Below are 6,042 nucleotides of genomic sequence, written 5' to 3'. Positions count from 1 at the left end.
GATTCTGTTTGTTTCACTTTCTCTATGTGGGTTCATTGATTATCATTGGGTACTGTGGTGGATTCATTTCAACGGGATGAACAGTGATGAACGTGATGGCAACCTCGTCTTTGCCAAACTGAATAATGATTGATACATTTATCATCATCATCATCATTAATTTTCTTTTTTACTTCTCTCTCAATGCTATCATTTTGACTTTCTTTTTATAAATATTTAATTATTTTAAAATTTTATTATTAATAAAATATTAAATTTAACTTAAAATTAATTTTTTAATAATTTTAAAATAATAAATTTTAAATAATGATTGAAGTAGGAATGTTAAATAAATTCAAATCAACTTAAAATTAAGTATATTTAATATTTTATATAATATTTTTGTAGTAAAATAACAAAATATATAAACTATTATAATAGCAACACCATTAGAGTTAAACTGCAAGAAACTAATAAATTTTAATTTAATAATATTTAAGTGATCTTTAGAGTTACGAGCATCTAATTTTAAATTTCAATCATATTAATTATAAAAAAATAATTAAATTTTATAAATATTATAATTCTTTTTTTTATCAATAAATAAAATACAAAACACACAGATTTAATATTAATAATAATAATTAATTATCGTTAAAATTATAATAATTTTAATAAAATTTTTATTTTTATGTAATCTACGTACCAATACTCTACACTCGCTTGATATAGGATCTAAAGAATCGGCTTGGTACGTCAAGATCACTCGTGGAACCATAGTTGATCAGAGGACTAAATGCGTGAGAAAACAAGGGTCCATGCAGGAGAAGTGGACCCATAGTTTGGCCCCACACTAGCGTTGAACAACAGAGGTGAAATAATATTTGGTGTGACATTCAAGGTTTTGACATTTTTATTAGAATTATTATTTATTACAAAAAATTAAATTATATTAATTAAATATTAAAATAATAAAATTATTTAAAATTATTGGTGAAAAAATAAATTAATATTTTTCTGAAAATTGAATTAATATTTTTAAAAAACGTGTTTTAAAAAATTGAAATTTGAAACTCAGATCGAAGTCATTGTCAAAAGACCGTAATTTTGTACATCAATACTTGACCGTTAATTTAAAAAGTACAAACGGCTGAGATTGAATATTAGAGTTTTCTTGTCAATACACGGCACCAGAGTGTCTTTGCTTCTTTGTCCCGTCGACGTCCATGTCACAAGGAAAGCGCCTAACGGTTATGGTGGTCCCCATCTTTTTATTTGCGTGAACACGCGGCCCTCTAAAATTATGTTAAATTTTGGGAAATGTGTTTTCTGTTTCGGCGTAATAGGATAACTCTCCTGCTCCCTAACGTAAAGCGAGGTTTTGACGCCGCGGGTCGCGCAGTGACACCTGATCACTGTCCCTCAATCACGTATTCCGCGTTGATCACTTATCGGATGAAATATATATACATTATTTTGTTGTAAATCAAACTAATAAAATATACTTATTTCAATAAAAATTATTTAATTTAATTTAATTTTTAAATAATAAAAATTGTTTATTTAAATATTTTTAATTTAATAAATAAAATAATCGGAATAATTAAATTTTTATATATTAATATTTTATAATAATATTATTAAATTATATTTATTATTTTACTAAATAAAAATTATAAATATATTTTTATTAATATTTTATTAAATAATTAATAATATAAAATATATATTTTATTTTTTCAATTAATTTAATTATAATCAATAACTTATCAAACATTTTCAATTTTGGTTATTTTAATTAACCGAATGCTTATTCTTATCCCTAAGTTACATAAAAATTATTCAGTATATTCAATATATATAATCTCTTATATAAAATTAAATTAACTCTTTTAATTTTAATATAATTTTTTAACAAAATTTAATTTATTTATAATTTTTGCAAGACAACAAAAATATATTATGGGGGGAATAGTTGTGATCGTATTCATATAGACATTACATATCTATATTTCCTTCGCTTTCCTTGGGGAAGTCGGAAAGAGAGTCCAATTTTCTCATCTTTCCTTCGCTTTTCCTCGAAACCAAAAATAAATTTGGAGCTCTGTGGTGGTCCACGACTTTAACTCTTGAATTTTTTGTTACTGTAATTAAAAAATATGAATTAAATAATTAATTTTTAAAAATTAATAGATTAAAATTTAATATAATTTAAAATTTAAAAATTAAATAATTAATTTTTAAAAATTTAAATATTAAAATATAATATAAAGTAAAATTTTATGGACCAAATTGCAAATGAGGTAGTGTTTGGGAAAGAGACGCAAAGAAAAGGAGAAAACGCGTTGTAGGAATGCAACTAAGAAGCAAGAAATTGTTTCCCATTCTAGAAGTTGAAATTCATGAGACATTTTAAGGAATATGGGAACTTACTTTCTGTGGTTCAATGGTCAATGACTCATTATCTCTTCTTTTTCCCTAACACTCTCTCATTCCTTTATGGTCAATGGAGAAATTATATATATGCCTCTCACTAAACAAATTATATCAATAAATTTTAATTCATTAATACTAATATTTAAAATTGTAAAATGAAATTATTTTGGTTTCAATATTACTTGAAAATTTAAAAAACTATATAAATTTATGAGTATTTAAAATTTTAAGTAGATATGTATTTAATTAAAGTATTTATAAGTGACTGATGAATAGTTGATGTACTTGATAAAAAATAATTTATGAGCATATTTATTATTAAAATAACTAAAAATAATATTAAATAAAATTTGGGGTGAAATTTAAAGAATTAAATAATAATATAGTAAAAAATTTTATTAAACTAACTTATAAATACATGACTTATAAGCACAAAAATGAAAAATTGATCCCTTAAATTTATTTATTTTTAGCTATGAGCTCAACTTATAAGTTTCAAATTTATTATAAATAAATAAATCAACCTATTTTTAGAGTTTATAAACTGACTTAATAAGTTTATAAAATAAGGCAAACCCCATCTTAGTATGTGTTTGACACTATTAGTAAAATTATTAACGAGCATTAAAAGTTGATTTCCATTAATCTTATTTTATAAATGTTACAAACGATTAAAAAAATATGAAATATTTTTCACAAAATAAACAAAGTGAGTTTATAATGACTTCTTTTGAACTATACATTCGCACTAGCAAAAACATGTGTGTTTAAGGATTTCTTGGCCACAAGTAGTCACGAATTTGATGATTTGGTTTAGGCAATTTAGCTTGACTTACACAAGATTTTTGTACCCATATGTAGATAATTGCTTCATAATTTCCCTAGATAAGATAAGGCATATCCTTAAAGATAGTGGGTTGTCTCCCTAACTCATTAATCTAGCTTTGTAGGTAAGGGCTTTCTCCTCAAGAATCATGATAAGGTGAAGCAGCCCTCAAACTGCACCCACAAGAAGAAACAGCTATAATTACCTACTCAACATCAATGGCTGGGGTTGCCCATATTCATTGATAATGCTCATCCTAGGAAATCCTTTTTGAATTTTGTTAAATGGTAGTGGAATTTTAGCACATAAAATGTGAATTTTATCGGAGATAGTGGAACTTTAGCATACATGGGGTGATGCAAGCATTTTCTTCAACAAGCTAAAAGTAAGCACGCACATTCACACACATATATACTATTGGTTATGATAACAGATATGATAGGACGTGAATTGAAGTGTAAAGTTGATTATAACATCATGCGACACACAATAATAATTAAGTTTCAATCCCAAATTTATTGAGATTAGTCATATAGTTCGTTTTTATTATTCAATTTTGATTAAAATTTAAGATTTTATAATTTTAAAAATAATTTAATGTCACTAAATTAAAACTCACTCGTACAATTATTTTTATCTTTCTATTTGTATAATTAAAAAAAAATAATCCTATTATCATAGCGACAAAATATAGATAAGTATAATAAAATCAGAATTTATAGTAGAAAGCATCATATATTCAATTATTTATATCTAAATTGCATTCAATTATTAATATCTAAATTGCAGGAGCTCTCGAAGCACAAAGAAGACTTCATTTACCCTTTGTTTGGATGACAATAAAGATAAATTTAATAAAAAAAATATAGAGAAAAAATTTACTAAAAATAGAAAATTTAATTATTTTTTTTTCATTAATCAATGTATCTTCATGTCTCTTGAAATATTGCATTTTAAAAAGTTATGAAATTAGAGATATTTTCAATAAGTTGATATCGTTTCAAGATAAAAAGATTAATTTATCCTCTACTGTAATACATTTATATATTATTAGGAATATATATTACTCATATTTTTTTATATTATTTAATTTTTATTTATCTATTTTAATAATAAAATAAATATAATATAATAAATAAAATGTTGTATATTTATTTAAATAATAAAAAAAATATGATATAATAAATTAATATTTATTTATTTTAATAATAAAATAAATTATATATATATTTATTAATTATTTTTAAATATTTAATATAAAATTAATTATTAATTAATATAAATAATTAATAATTATCAATTATTAATTATATCTAACAGTTAAATTAAATATACACACTGATCTGGTAGAGGTAGAGAGAAAACCTAAATACGCATCTAATGGAAGCCCATGAAATTGAAAATTTTGAAGGTTTTGGAGTGGGCTCAATTAGCTTCCCAACAATCTCTGGGCTGCCTAACCCCACTAGTCGCCTCACTCTCTTACGCAAAAGATTGATGCCGATGATGGTTCATAACACTTTCATATTGTTTACCATTGACTATTTTTCTAAATAAAAATATTATTTTAAATATTATTAAAAAAATAATTATATTTAATTAAATAATTATTTATATAACAAATTTTAATAATAAATATTTAATATATAAAATTTAATTTAATATAAACCCAATAAAAATATTATTTTTTAAATTTAAATTCATACTAAATAATATATGGACGGTGTTGGACTATACAGTTCAGAAGGCTTTTTGTGTGTTTGATAAATGGGAGTTTCTCAGAAAGGCGTTTTCCCACTTCCCCAATTCCATGCCACATGCACCACATGCCCTTGTTTTTTCAATTTTCTAAGTCTCCTCATTTGCATGGAATTCACGTGCTCGTTCTTATAATACATCTTTACAAAATAAGTTGACGAGTTAATTCTTATGATGTTCCGATCATCCTTCAGCTTTTATCATTGTGAATATATATATATATATAAATCAATTTCATATATGTATTTTATATTATGACTCAATTAATAAATATAACAAATTAATTTAATTTAATATAAAAATAAAATGTATGACTGCAAGCACTTCTTACCAAGTTTTAATATTTTACAATTTATTTTTAATATTTTTTATTTAAATTGAGATTTTATCTCATTTTATTTTAATTAGAATTTAGTTATTTCCTATTTTATTAAATTCAAATTTCTTATTTAGTTAGGATTTATATTTGTTTGATTAATTTATGAGACGAGCAAATTTTATAAATGTCTTTATGTATTTTATCTACTTTTAGTTTTTTAAAAATTTATTTAATAAAATTATATGAAATTATTATTTTAAGTATATTGTGTATCGTGTAAGTGTGTATTTTAAACTAAATGATAAAGATAAAAGTCGGTCACACAAATATGAAAATAAATTCTAAAAGAAAAAATTTACACATTTGATATGTAATTGACATATTATTTAATATTATGATAAATCTTATCTAAAAATGTGATAAGATCTATTTATAAATATAGAATTCTAATTTCAAATTGGCTAAATGTGTAATTTTCTTTTAAGGAAAAACTAGATTTATGAATATTGTAGCATAGTAAGAAATTTCCAAAACAGACTGCCATTCCCCTACTATTTCTATATGAAATCACCGAGGAATCGTGGAATTACTCCAATTGGTAGCCCCTCTGCTCTGTCTCTCTCACCCAATTTGTCGGTCCTTCCAAAGAGCATCGCATTATTTGCATTCCCACAATCTACACTTCTTCTCTAAATCCTCTCTCTGTGGCCGCTAAACGCCCACT

The sequence above is a fragment of the Hevea brasiliensis genome, chromosome 4 (assembly GCF_030052815.1).
Source record: "Hevea brasiliensis isolate MT/VB/25A 57/8 chromosome 4, ASM3005281v1, whole genome shotgun sequence".
Taxonomy (NCBI): domain Eukaryota; kingdom Viridiplantae; phylum Streptophyta; class Magnoliopsida; order Malpighiales; family Euphorbiaceae; genus Hevea; species Hevea brasiliensis.
Note: the sequence above shows the minus strand (reverse complement) of the source record.